Source organism: Salmo salar, chromosome 09, assembly GCF_965601325.2.
Source record: "Salmo salar chromosome 09, fSalSal1, whole genome shotgun sequence".
NCBI lineage: Eukaryota > Metazoa > Chordata > Actinopteri > Salmoniformes > Salmonidae > Salmo > Salmo salar.
Genome location: NC_138299.1, coordinates 113402812 through 113417458, shown reverse-complemented (window position 1 = coordinate 113417458; position 14647 = coordinate 113402812).

The window sequence follows — 14647 nt, the reverse complement described above, 5'->3', positions numbered from 1 at the left end:
GTCTCTGTATCTAAGATAATTGTGTAGTTTGAGTTTGAGTATTATCGAGGTGAGCTAGCCAGCCGCGACGCGGCGCCAGACTTACTCAACACACCTAGTCATCATTAACCCACTGCCAGCTAGCCAACCGTTACCGACTAGCAGCGCTGTAGATACTAATACTTTACAACGGAACGATTTGACTAGTGCAGTGTTACCTAGCTAGCTACTTAGTTGTCTTTGTCATAGCTTGATAATTGTTAGCTAGCCAGCCATCGAGGTTAGCTAGCCAGCTATTTCCGTCCCCCGCGACGCCATTTTTCCTAACCCAGCCAACTATTACCGACGAGCAGCATTGTTGAACCTAAATACACTACAAGGAACGTCTTGATTAGTGTTATGTTAGCTAGCTAGCTACAAAGTTGCTTTGTATCATGACAAGGTGTAGTACTGAAACTACCGAGGTTACCTAGCCAGCTACACATTCAAAGTCAACAACGCAGCCACTGCTAGCTAGCCTACTCCACCTGCCAGCAGTACTGTATCATTTTAGTCAATAACATTTTTGCAACGTAAGCTTAACTTCCTGAACATTCGAGACGTGTAGTCCACTTGTCATTCCAATCTCATTTGCATTAGCGTAGCCTCTTCTGTAGCTTGTCTACTATGTGTCTGTCTATCCCTGTTCTCTCTCCTCTGCACAGGCCATACAAACGCTCCACACCGCGTGGCCGCTGCCACTCTAACCTGGTGGTCCCAGCGCGCACGACCCACGTGGAGTTCCAGGTCTCCGGCAGCCTCTGGAACTGCCGGTCTGCGGCCAACAAGGCTGAGTTCATCTCAGCCTATGCTACCCTCCAGTCCCTAGACTTCCTGGCGCTGACGGAAACATGGATTACCACAGATAACACTGCTACTCCTACTGCTCTCTCCTCGTCTGACTACGTGTTCTCGCATACCCCTAGAGCATCGAGCCAGCGGGGTGGTGGCACTGGAATCCTCATCTCTCCCAAGTGGACATTCTCTCTTTCTCCCCTGACCCATCTGTCTATCTCCTCATTTGAATTCCATGCTGTCACAGTTACCAGCCCTTTCAAGCTTAACATCCTTATCATTTATCGCCCTCCAGGTTCCCTTGGAGAGTTCATCAATGAGCTTGACGCCTTGATAAGTTCCTTTCCTGAGGATGGCTCACCTCTCACAGTTCTGGGTGACTTTAACCTCCCCACGTCTACCTTCGACTCATTCCTCTCTGCCTCCTTCTTTCCACTCCTCTCCTCTTTCGACCTCACCCTCTCACCTTCCCCCCTACTCACAAGGCAGGCAATACGCTTGACCTCATCTTTACTAGATGCTGTTCTTCCACTAATCTCATTGCAACTCCCCTCCAAGTCTCCGACCACTACCTTGTATCGTTTTCCCTCTCGCTCTCATCCAACACTTCTCACTCTGCCCCTACTCGGATGGTATTGCGCCGTCCCAACCTTCGCTCTCTCTCTCCCGCTACTCTCTCCTCTTCCATCCTATCATCTCTTCCCTCTGCTCAAACCTTCTCCAACCTATCTCCTGATTCTGCCTCCTCAACCCTCCTCTCCTCCCTCTCTGCATCCTTTGATTTCCTCTGTCCCCTATCCTCCAGGCCGGCTCGGTCCTCCCCTCCTGCTCCGTGGCTCGACGACTCACTGCGAGCTCACAGAACAGGGCTCCGGGCAGCCGAGCGGAAATGGAGGAAAACTCGCCTCCCTGCGGACCTGGCATCCTTTCACTCCCTCCTCTCTACATTTTCCTCTTCTGTCTCTGCTGCTAAAGCCACTTTCTACCACTCTAAACTCCAAGCATCTGCCTCTAACCCTAGGAAGCTCTTTGCTACCTTCTCCTCCCTCCTGAATCCTCCTCCCCCTCCCCCCCCCTCCTCCCTCTCTGCGGATGACTTCGTCAACCATTTTGAAAAGAAGGTTGACGACATCCGATCCTCGTTTGCTAAGTCAAACGACACTGCTGGTCCTGCTCACACTGCCCTACCCTGTGCTTTGACCTCTTTCTCCCCTCTCTCTCCAGACGAAATCTCGCGTCTTGCGGCCGGCCGCCCAACAGCCGCCCAACAACCTGCCCACTTGACCCTATCCCCTTCTCTCTTCTCCAGACCATTTCCGGAGACCTTCTCCCCTACCTCACCTCGCTCATCAACTCATCCTTGACCGCTGGCTACGTCCCTTCCGTCTTCAAGAGAGCGAGAGTTGCACCCCTTCTGAAAAAACCTACACTCGATCCCTCCGATGTCAACAACTACAGACCAGTATCCCTTCTTTCCTTTCTCTCCAAAACTCTTGAACGCACCGTCCTTGGCCAGCTCTCTTGCTATCTCTCTCAGAATGACCTTCTTGATCCTAATCAGTCAGGTTTCAAGACTAGGCATTCAACTGAGACTGCTCTTCTCTGTGTCACGGAGGCTCTCCGCACTGCTAAAGCTAACTCTCTCTCCTCTGCTCTCATCCTTCTAGACCTATCTGCTGCCTTTGATACCGTGAACCATCAGATCCTCCTCTCCACCCTCTCCGAGCTGGGCATCTCCGGCACCGCGCACGCTTGGATTGCGTCCTACCTGACAGGTCGCTCCTACCAGGTGGCGTGGCGAGAATCTGTCTCCGCACCACGTGCTCTCACCACTGGTGTCCCCCAGGGCTCTGTTCTTGGCCCACTCCTATTCTCGCTATACACCAAGTCACTTGGCTCTGTCATATCCTCACATGGTCTCTCATATCATTGCTATGCAGATGACACACAATTAATCTTCTCCTTTCCCCCTTCTGACAACCAGGTGGCGAATCGCATCTCTGCATGTCTGGCAGACATATCAGTGTGGATGACGGATCACCACCTCAAGCTGAACCTCGGCAAGACGGAGCTGCTCTTCCTCCCGGGGAAGGACTGCCCGTTCCATGATCTCGCCATCACGGTTGACAACTCCCTTGTGTCCTCCTCCCAGAGTGCTAAGAGCCTTGGCGTGACCCTGGACAACACCCTGTCGTTCTCCACCAACATCAAGGCGGTGACCCGATCCTGTAGGTTCATGCTCTACAACATTCGCAGAGTACGACCCTGCCTCACACAGGAAGCGGCGCAGGTCCTAATCCAGGCACTTGTCATCTCCCGTCTGGATTATTGCAACTCGCTGTTGGCTGGGCTCCCTGCCTGTGCCATTAAACCCCTACAACTCATCCAGAACGCCGCAGCCCGTCTGGTGTTCAACCTTCCCAAGTTCTCTCACGTCACCCCGCTCCTCCACTCTCTCCACTGGCTTCCAGTCGAAGCTCGCATCCGCTACAAGACCATGGTGCTTGCCTACGGAGCTGTGAGGGGAACGGCACCTCCGTACCTTCAGGCTCTGATCAGGCCCTACACCCAAACAAGGGCACTCCGTTCATCCACCTCTGGCCTGCTCGCCTCCCTACCTCTTTGGAAGCACAGTTCCCGCTCAGCCCAGTCAAAACTGTTCGCTGCTCTGGCACCCCAATGGTGGAACAAGCTCCCTCACGACGCCAGGACAGCGGACTCAATCACCACCTTCCGGAGACACCTGAAACCCCACCTCTTCAAGGAATACCTGGGATAGGATAAAGTAATCCTTCTAACCCCCCCCTTAAAAGATTTAGATGCACTATTGTAAAGTGGTTGTTCCACTGGATATTATAAGGTGAATGCACCAATTTGTAAGTCGCTCTGGATAAGAGCGTCTGCTAAATGACTAAAATGTAAATGTAAGGTTAGGCACACCTGTCGTAAAGCAACCGCTAGAGTGAGCAGCACCCTCTGTTGGCCAAAACCAGCGCAACCCCACTTACATAAATAAATGATTAGCTAGAAATGACAAAGTTGACCATATATCTCACAATACTCCAGCATAGCACCATACACTACATACAGTATACAATACACGGCCCAACACAGTCAGCACAGCTACCGCATGCCATAGGTATGTCAAGGAATTTCATGTATTACTCTGTTTCTTTAGTTATTGCAATGACATTTTTGCAATAACCTTTTTTATTTTGTCAGAAGTAGTTTCATTCAGAAATGTTAGAGCTTTGAAGATGCAATATTTACTGTCATTTGAATTAATGATACAGTGCATTCAGAAAGTATTCAGACCCCTTGACTTCTTACACATTTTGTTACGTTACAGCCTTATTGTAAAATGTATTGGTCTCGTGTGGCTCAGTTGGTAGAGCATGGTGTTTGCAACGCCAAGGTTTGGGTTCGATTCCCACGGGGGACCAGTACGGACATAATGTATGAAATGTATGCATTCACTACTGTAAGTCGCTCTGGATAAGAGCGTCTGCTAAATGACTAAAATGTAAAATGTATTAAATTGTTTTTTCCCCTAATCAATACACAAAAACCCATAAATATATCAACCCCTACAAAATGTGTTATTAATTATAAGCTCCATAATATTTCACATGTCCTGTTGCTGCAGGATTATTTTCCTGCTGTGAGAAACTGGTCAAATTAAGATCTGTGCCTGTTGATTCTTGAAGAATATACTTACATGCCTCATGAGCTTTGTACTACTGTTTAACCCCCATCATAACACTAAATATTAGGTCATATTACTCCATTGTTTACTCCATGTCAAGAACATATTTATATAGTTTCAAAATATGCATGATATATAACGTTGATCTCATGGACTATAAGTCCCTGCATCCACAGTTCTAGCAAAGAAGAAGAATACTTTGTCTATTTTCCTTTCAGATGATGAAAATGTGTATTTTTCTTACAAACCCGGCTTGGAATACTGGGTCAGCCACAGTGCAGCGCCCCTGGAGATGGCATTGGGAAAACAAAGCCAGCAACCCTATGGTTGCCAGCTCACTACTGTTGATAGCCCGTCTTTAAACTACTGCAAACAACCCCAAAATACATAAAACAACCCCAACTACCCCCTGTCTATGTGTTTGATTCAGTTCAGCAGTACTCAATACACTACCACACTCCATATCCTAATCCTACTATACTCCAGCAAACACACTAAACACTCATACAATACACACCCCAACAAACAGTCAACACGGCTACCGACCGCATGTCAATATGTATGTCAAAGAATAAATGCATTACACAGTAACCTTAAACAACACCAAACTATCCCTTCCACAAACAGCTACCACAGACTACCACAAACAACTCTAAACAATCTCAAAATACCAAAGTACCCAAAACAGTTACCAAAAACTACCACAAATAACCTCAAATAACCCCAAAATACCCATATAACAACAACAAACTACCACAATCAACCATAAAATACCATAATCTAGTTTCTAGTTTGTGCTATTTCGGGATTGTTTGTTGTAGTTTGTGCTATTTTTGGGGGGTTGTTTGTGGTAGTCTTGGGTAATTCGTAGGAATTACCTTTCATCACAAATTGTCTATCTATAATGTCACAAATAGTTTATTTCAAATATACTGGAGCTAAAATGTATGTAATATATAATAATCTATGCCATAGCGCATCCTGACGTTGCAAGTGCCATGCTCTACCAACTGAGCCACACAGGACCACATTAATGTGATAGACATTGAATACAGCATCAGACAATGAATGCGGGAGCAATGCGTGCTCTTTCAGGTGCATGTGGGCAAATGCATGTCAGTATTGTCAGTATTAAATGCAGGAGGACTGTAAACTCCCTCTGCCCATCTTTCTGTTTACCTACACTCTTCGAAAAAAAGAGTTCAAAGGGTTCTGCAGCTGTCCCATTAGGAGAACCCTTTTTGGTTCCAGGTAGAACCTGCTGTGGAAAGGGTTTTACATGGAACCTAAAAGGGTTCTACCTGGAACCAAAAGGGGTTCTTCAAAGGGTTCTCCTATGGGGACAGCCAAGGAACCCTTTTTGGCTATAAATAGCACCTTTTTTCCCCTAAGAGTGTACTGTATCGACAGTTCATGTGTAGAGTGGTCTGTGAGAGAACAGATTGCAGTGATTCATCTCTGTTGATTTAATATTCAAAGTGAAATCCCATAAGGCACTCTGATCAAGTCAGCCTGCAGACTGCTGAGTTTGACCCCCCAGGTCTAACACGTTTTTATTTAACCTTTTATTTTGACAGGGAGTCAATGCTGAGACCAAGGTCTCTTTTCCAGAAGAGCCCTGTATAGCACCACAATACACATCAAAATACAATAACACATTAAACTACACATTCATAATCACATTAAAATACAGTGCCTTCAGAAAGTATTCATACCCCTTGACTTATTCCACATTTTGCTGTGTTACAGCCTGAATTCAAAATTGATAAAATATTTTTTTAAATCCCATCCACACACAATACCCCAAATGTATTGAAAATGAAAAACAGAAAGATCTAATTTACATAAGTATTCACACCCATGAGTCATTACTTTATAAAAGCACCTTTGGCAGTGATTACAGCCGTGAATCTTTCTGGGTAAGTCTCTAAGAGCTTTCCACACCTGGATTATGCAACATTTGCCCATTATTATTTTCATAATTCTTCAAGCTATGTCAAATTGGTGGTTGATCATTGCTAGACAACCATTTAAGTCTTGCCATAGATTTTCAAGTAGATTTAAGTATTCTATCACAGCCATTAAACTCTGTAACTGTTTTAAAGTGACCATTTGCCTCATGGTGAAATCCATGAACGGTTACCTTCCTCTTCGGCAACTGAGTTAGGTAGGACGCCTGTATCTTTATAGTGACTGGGTGTATTGATACACCATCCAAAGTGTAATTCATCTACCAATAGGTGCCTTTCTTTGTGAGGCATTGGGAAAACCTCCCTGGTCTTTATGGTTGAATCTGTGTTTTAAATTCAGATAACTGTATGTGTGGGGTACAGAGATGAGGTAATACGCAGATTCAAAGAGGAGTCCGTAAAGAAGTTCATGAATTCATCAATAATTTCGATAGTATAGAAAATAGATTTTGGATTGTTCTTATTCTCCTCAATTAAGTTGGAAAAGCAGGCTGATCGAGCAGCAGTGAGGGCTCTTTGATATTCCACGGTACTGTCTTTCCAAGCTAGTCGGAAGACTTCCTGTTTGGTGGACAATGCACTTGGAGCATGAGAGCATGGTAGAATGCATATTGTGTCTTGTGGGCTGCTGAACCTCTCTCCATCCATGATTTTGGGCCAGACGCAGGCAAACTGTCATGTTGACAGAGGCCAAAGGCCCATTCATGTTCCCCTACAACATGGTGCAGGATGCCTCTCCACATGTTCTACAACATTGAAAACCATTTATCAGTAACCATTTATTTACTACACAATTGCCTGCCATATGATTAATCCCTGTAATGACAGTGCTGAAATTACGGTTTAAGCATGATTACCAGCCATTACAATATAAATCATCCAATAGTTGGATTTTCTTAGTGCCACAGTATTTCACTTACAATGAACTCTTCATATGTCCCAGCCTTCTTACAGCACCACCAGAAGTGGTTGACTATGTCCTTACTCCACTGGAGAAGGATAGAGTACCCTGCCTCCTGCCCAGTCTTTTTTGAGAGAATGCTTTGAGAGGGGGTTGAGAGAATTAAATGTACTTGCACACTGTTGATGAGACTGTTGTACTGATGATATTGTCAGTGTCCCCAATAGACATTTGAAAAACAAGTTAAAAAAAGAAAAAAAGGCTATTATTAGTTTGAATTCATGCCATCTTACCTGACCGACACAGTCAAGCTTGAAGCAATGCCAATGCTAGACAGAACATGCACTTCGAATGCTCCATCTTTGGCATGAGTGGATGTGGATGGACCTCTTAGTCCCTTCTGGTAACTATGAGGAAAATATGAAAGATATTGTGGTGCAATATCAACAACATATTCTCAAAATTACAGACACTATTTGGCAAACTATCAACATACTCCAATAAGAAATTTCAGGGAAATTTAAGAGTCCCCCTTTTGACACCCCCTAGGGTGTCACTCAACACAATTTGTATATCTCCATTTTAATGATTAGATGATTAGTAAAAAACCCTCACATCCTTCCGGCTACACCTAATTTGTACTAGGTTGACTACCAGCCACCCAGGAACTTCAAACCCTCACATCAGGAAAGACAAATAGTACACAGGATATATTCATAACATATTATTCAAAAAACGTATAGAAAGAAGACCTTCTTGCGACAGTGGCTACACCTAACATGACACTTTGTCCCAGAACTTAAAACCTTCTCATCCACCTGCCACTACATTCAATACATATGAATTTATTGTGCATACGCCTTATTCAACCACTTCCTCAACAGCAAAACAAGGATCGTCCTCTGACAGATCCATCTCTTGCCCAGAGCTTGATTTAGTGTTCTCCAGGGTCAATTCCATCAAAGGCATCATTTCGGTTGCTCTGACAACTTCTGTAAGAGACTTTCTAATGCAAGGGATTATACAGGCAGTACAACATATCAATAATAGGAACACCAGTACTAGGGTCAGAATTCCAGTAACCACCATAGATGTGTACTTGCCAAAAAATATATTCATCCAATTTCCCTCGCCTACCCCTGCTACACCCTTCATCTCAGCAGATAGCTTGTCAAGTCTCAATAGGGCTTAAAATCATATCATTTCCATTACAATCCACCCGTTTTGCTAGATATTTCACATACATTATAACACCTCTAATTTTATTGGATTCAGAAATTTCACACAAATTCTAACTAATTCATGAATCCCAATAGTTGGTCTCATCTAACATGGGCTCCTCATATTTGAATGAATCCTCCACCTGGCTCGGCGGTAGGTACTTGTCGTCCCATTGGTCTGAACTTTGACTCGGTCCGTAGCTCACCATCTGCTCTGTTATCCATCTCTCTAGAGTTCTGGTGATTAAACCTCTCGCACACAGGACCAAACAACAACCACACAACCCAAACACACTCATACAAGTGAAAGCAGCCCATAATACAGTTCCTACAACACTTTTCCATTTCCCAAACATGAGCTGTGTTATCAGGAATGTACGTACAGTAATGAACCTAATCATTCTACTTACACCATCCTCTTTGCCCGTATCATTTCAAGAGTCAGTCTATTTTACCAGGTCATGAGGGAGGTGGCAGATAATTGGTCAGAGAACCTCTTTACTGCATCCTCGGATTCATTTATGAATCTCTGTTGATTATAAAAGATGTCATTAATTCAATCCACATTTTTATTTATTGTCAACTACCAAACTAATGTAGTGCTAAAGCCTTCACATATTTGATTCATAACTTTGTATTCATCTGGAACTTCCCTGAGGATGCCAATAGCATCCATCTAGACAAAGCTACTCCCATCCTGGTCAAAACTCCTCCTGTGCCTACTTTAGCCTCCTATAACTGGCCTCTAATGACTAACTCGAACTGGTTGGACCAATAACCCCAGGGCGCAAGTTCCTAACCACCCTTTGTGGTCATTTCTGTCGTATGCATCCTTTGCTGGTACTAGCCCACCCTATATCAGTTATAGGTGCTCTGAGGTTAAGAATTTTCTCCTGTGCTTTCAAACCTAAGTCAGTCACATTATTCGATTACCTTGGCCTTTAAAATCATCTTAGTTCTCGGTGCCATTCTTGTATCTATAACACTGCTGCTCATCAGGAGTTAAGGTGAACCTAGGTGGTTTGGCTAAGTACTTCAATCTGGCCAACCCCAATTCCTGTACAGTTGTCTGTTTCCCCAGGAAGTTGTTTAATGTTTACCTAAAATTCTACATCTTGTTCTTCTTTGACTCCTTATTCTGTATGTCACTCATCAGTGTATTATATAGTTTATCTTCTACTTCTTCTCAGTGACAACGGTATCCTATGATTAGTACCAGTAGGTGGTGGATCTGAATGTATCAGAAAGATTAGACTATGATGCAGCTCAGAGTTTCTACTCTTCCCAAAAACCGTCAACCCTCTCCTGCCCTTAGTCTCTCTGCTAGGTACCACCCCATACTCACACCTCTAGGAGCACACACAGTGATGAACGGTCGGGATAGGAAATCTTCATTAAGGAGGTATCCCCCGGTCCCTGTTGGTACTCGGTTCTTCTCCTAACTCTGTGTGTGATCAGCAGTGCTCATATGTGTACATACCTTCTTGCAGTGGATAACGTGGACCCAAGTGACTCTCTCAGCTTTTCTAATGGCAAAGGCAATGGTTTAACAGCACCTGGTATGGGCCTTCCCAACGGGACTGCTTCCAGTTTTTTCTCCTCAGGGACTGGATCCACACCCAGTCTCCTGGTTGGATTGAGTGAATCACCTTCTCCTGTAATTCACCTGTTGGACACAAAATCTTGGACATACGGGTTTGGTTAACAAACAGTCTTCTCATGTGCTCTGCTAGTATTTCTTCAACTTCTATGTCTACCTGTTCTGGTATCTCTATTCTCCCTAACTCTGGCATTCTATAGGCTCTACCTGATTAGCTAAAATGTCATCCATCATTTAAAGAGATAATCTCAGTAAATCAACACTAGGGATAATATCTTGACCTCATTTTTTAGTTACCATAATCATGTCCACCAAGTAAGTTGGGAACGCTTCTACCCATTTGCTATGCTTATCTGTTATTGTTAAACACCCATTCTTCCCCTCATTTCGGAATAGTTCAATATGTCCATTTCCAAATGTTGGAATGGACTTTCTACAAAAAATGTTTTTGTTTAAGTAACATCCTATCCTGTTCTATCGCCTGCTCTACCATACTCCCCCTATTTATACATGGCTCAAGCCATGTATCAATTTTGCTGCATATCTAAACAATGTCTTTGGTAAGATCAGTAAATTATCCTTATGTCAGCCCTTCTCTTGTAGGATTGCCCTCTTTCATTTTCCACATGTCCAACTCTCCCTGGGGCATTCATCCTTAGTTACCCTGTAACAATTCTCTGTCAAGTGTCTTAAGATTTATCTGTGCTGCTTTGTGTGGTTTTAAATGCCTATGTGCTTGTCTGTGTAAATAGTAATATCTCTCCTTATAGAATTTACCAAACATAAACTTAAAATCAAAACTAAAATACATGCCAATGGAGCTGATAGTCCCTCCATGTATTAATATCCTAACTAAACGAACATAACTAAATTATCCTTCTATCTTCTATTCTTATGTCTTTTCTGTCTCTCCCAGTGTTATTTCTGTCCTCACCTGTTTATAATTGAACTATGCTAGTCGTCACTCACTAACCGTTATCTAATTCTTCTATGTCACTTTTATCTTCTCTTCCTTGCTTATGCTCTCCTCCTTCTACTTCCAACCCATCAAGGTCTCAGCAGTGCAGGGGAGTACTAAATGTCTCATTGTCTTATTACATAGCTACTTAAATTTATCTCGATACCCTCAATGATCCTGGATCACCTACAGATGACATATATTCCTGTCTTGTTGACAAAAGTCTACTCTTATTAACCTTATTCAACAACAAAATATAATATTACTATTATATTAATTCCACAGTCTTGTTGTGTTAAATCTCTTCCACTGAATACAATCACAGCTGACTTCCTGAGGGAAAATAAACTTATCTAGATAATGTAAAAAGTACCCCTAATTATCAAACGATATTCACATAACATAATCAGATCAAAATGACTAATCTGAACTACTCCACAAAGAAAAAGTATTATACCCTTATCGTCATTTTGTCTTCTCATTGGTTCAAATTATCAATTGTGTCTAAGAACTTTAACCTCTTAGGGCTAGGGGGCAGTATTTACACCGCCGGATAAAAAACGTACCCGATTTAATCTGGTTACTACTCCTACCCAGTAACTAGAATATGCATATACTTATTAGATATGGATAGAAAACACCCTAAAGTTTCTAGAACTGTTTGAATGGTGTCTGTGAGTATAACAGAACTCATATGGCAGGCAAAAACCTGAGAGATTCCTTTACAGGAAGTGGCCTGTCTGACCATTTATTGGCTTTCTTTGACATCTCTTTCCAAAACAAAGGATCTCTGCGGTAACGTGACACTTCCCACGGCTCCCATAGGCTCTCAGAGCCCGGGAAAAAGCTGAATGTTGTCATTCCAGCCCCAGGCTGAAACACATTATCGCCTTTGTCAAGTGGCCGATCAGGGGACAGTGGGCTTAGGCGCGTGCACAGGTCGCCCCCGTCTTTCTTTTTTTTCCTCTGTTTTCCGAAACGCAGATTCCCGGTCGGAATATTATCGCTTTTTTACGAGATAAATTGCATAAAAATTGATTTTAAACAGCGGTTGACATGCTTCGAAGTACGGTAATGGAATATTTAGAATTTTTTTGTCACAAAATGCGCCATGCTCGTAACCCTGATTTACCATTTCGGATAGTGTCTAGAACGCACGAACAAAACGCCGCTGTTTGGATATAACGATGGATTATTTGGGACCAAACCAACATTTGTTATTGAAGTAGAAGTCCTGGGAGTGCATTCTGACGAAGAACAGCAAAGGTAATAACATTTTTGTTATAGTAAATCTGATTTTGGTGAAGGCTAAACTTGCTGGGTGTCTAAATAGCTAGCCCGTGATGGCTGGGCTATGTACTTAGAATATTGCAAAATGTGCTTTCACCAAAAAGCTATTTTAAAATCGGACATATCGAGTGCATAGAGGAGTGCTGTATCTATAATTCTTAAAATAATTGTTATGCTTTTTGTGAACGTTTATCGTGAGTAATTTAGTAAATTGTTAGTAAATTCCCCGGAAGTTTGCGGGGGTATGCTAGTTCTGAACGTCACATGCTAATGTAAAAAGCTGTTTTTTGATATAAATATGAACTTGATTGAACAAAACATGCATGTATTGTATAACATAATGTCCTAGGGTTGTCATCTGATGAAGATCATCAAAGGTTAGTGCTGCATTTAGCTGTGGTTTGGGTTTATGTGACATTATATGCTAGCTTGAAAAATGGGTGTCTGATTATTTCTGGCTGGGTACTCTGCTGACATAATCTAATGTTTTGCTTTCGTTGTAAAGCCTTTTTGAAATCGGACAGTGTGGTTAGATAAAGGAGAGTCTTGTCTTTAAAATGGTGTAAAATAGTTATATGTTTGAGAAATTGAAGTAATAGCATTTTTAAGGTATTTGAATATCGCGCCACGGGATTAGACTGGCTGTTGCGTAGGTGGGACGATTTGGTGCCACCTACCCTAGAGAGGTTAACTCCATCATATTTATCAGTTCTCCAAATTTCCTTAAAGTCAGTATCACAAATGACCTTAAATACACCATCCAAATGGCTTTTCATTGCGGCTGATCAGACCACAAAAGGAAAAGTCACCAGAGGGGTCAAAAGTCATACCCCCTTTTCAGAACTGTTTTTCTTACTACATTAGACAAATGAAAGCTAAGAACTCTATCTACATTTTGTATCTCAATTTCCCAGGACATTCCCTATCAAAAGAATTGCACGTGCTTAATTCAAACTCAGAACACAAAACTTCCAAAATGTCATGTGTGTTTCCCTTTAAGATATCCTGTCCCTAGGTATTTTTCCAACGAGCTAAGTGCTCCTTTTTCCATAAAATAACCACGAACATTTAGTCATCATTCCTTATACTACACCGATTCAGAAACCCAAACGTTAGCTACAAACAAAACCTAATAATAACTCCATTGTACTTCCTCAAATCATGAATAATTTGTTTTAAACTTTCTCAACGGTTCTGTGTACTTTAATTGAGCATACACTACCCTTGGATAAAATATTTTACTTCCAATCTATGAAACCCCATATTTTAACGTACTATTTGACTAATTTGACCCAAGATTGCTTAAAACGTTAAAACCCCTTCAGTTTGTCTGCAAACCGGCCCATTCTGTTTGCTAGGAATACCCTGCCATTATACACAACTGTGTTTAATGTGCACCGTCCCTGTAAAAATAAAATTAACTCCACCTGTAATTCACGTTAATGACTTGATATTTTTCCATGCAATGTTCAATTCACTGGTGTTACTAAACAATCAATACCACGAATCAATAACCAGAATTTATCACATCACAAAATGCTTCTTTCCCGCCAAACATAGCCCAGCGATTACCTCTTTTCAAACAGCGTTCTGCCTTACCTCTATCGTAAGATTAAAACCAATATTACAACTGTATCTCTCTTTCGGCTTCACACTTATGAAATGTCTATGACCTTATATGTACCATGTAAATCGCCAAATTTATATAATACTTAATACAATTTATTACTACTCCCTTTAAACCTATCCGCTCATTATAATTCATTAGATTTCAGTAACTGTCTCTTCATTTTAAACTAAACAAGCCATCAAAACGTTCGGTTTATATCTTAGACAACCACTTACAACCGTATGGTTCCATCCAAAACATAACAATTACATTTTAGTCCCATAGTGCATGGGCAGGGATCTGAACCCGGGCCTCCCGCGTGGCAGGCGAGAATTCTACCACTGAACCACCAATACTATTGCTTAGAGCTGCAATTTCGGTGGTTGTGTCCTACTCGGTCACAATGTTTACATGGTGTTTTACAGTTTCTGGCGAGATGTCCCGTTCTATCGCAGTTAAAACACCGCTTCTCTCCGTCTCTGTCCGCGTGTCTCCCTGTTTTTCCCTTTCTGTCTACGGAGTCTCTGCTCCTCCCCGCTATTCCTCCTAGGTTTGCTATCAGGTACTCTGTTACCCCGAC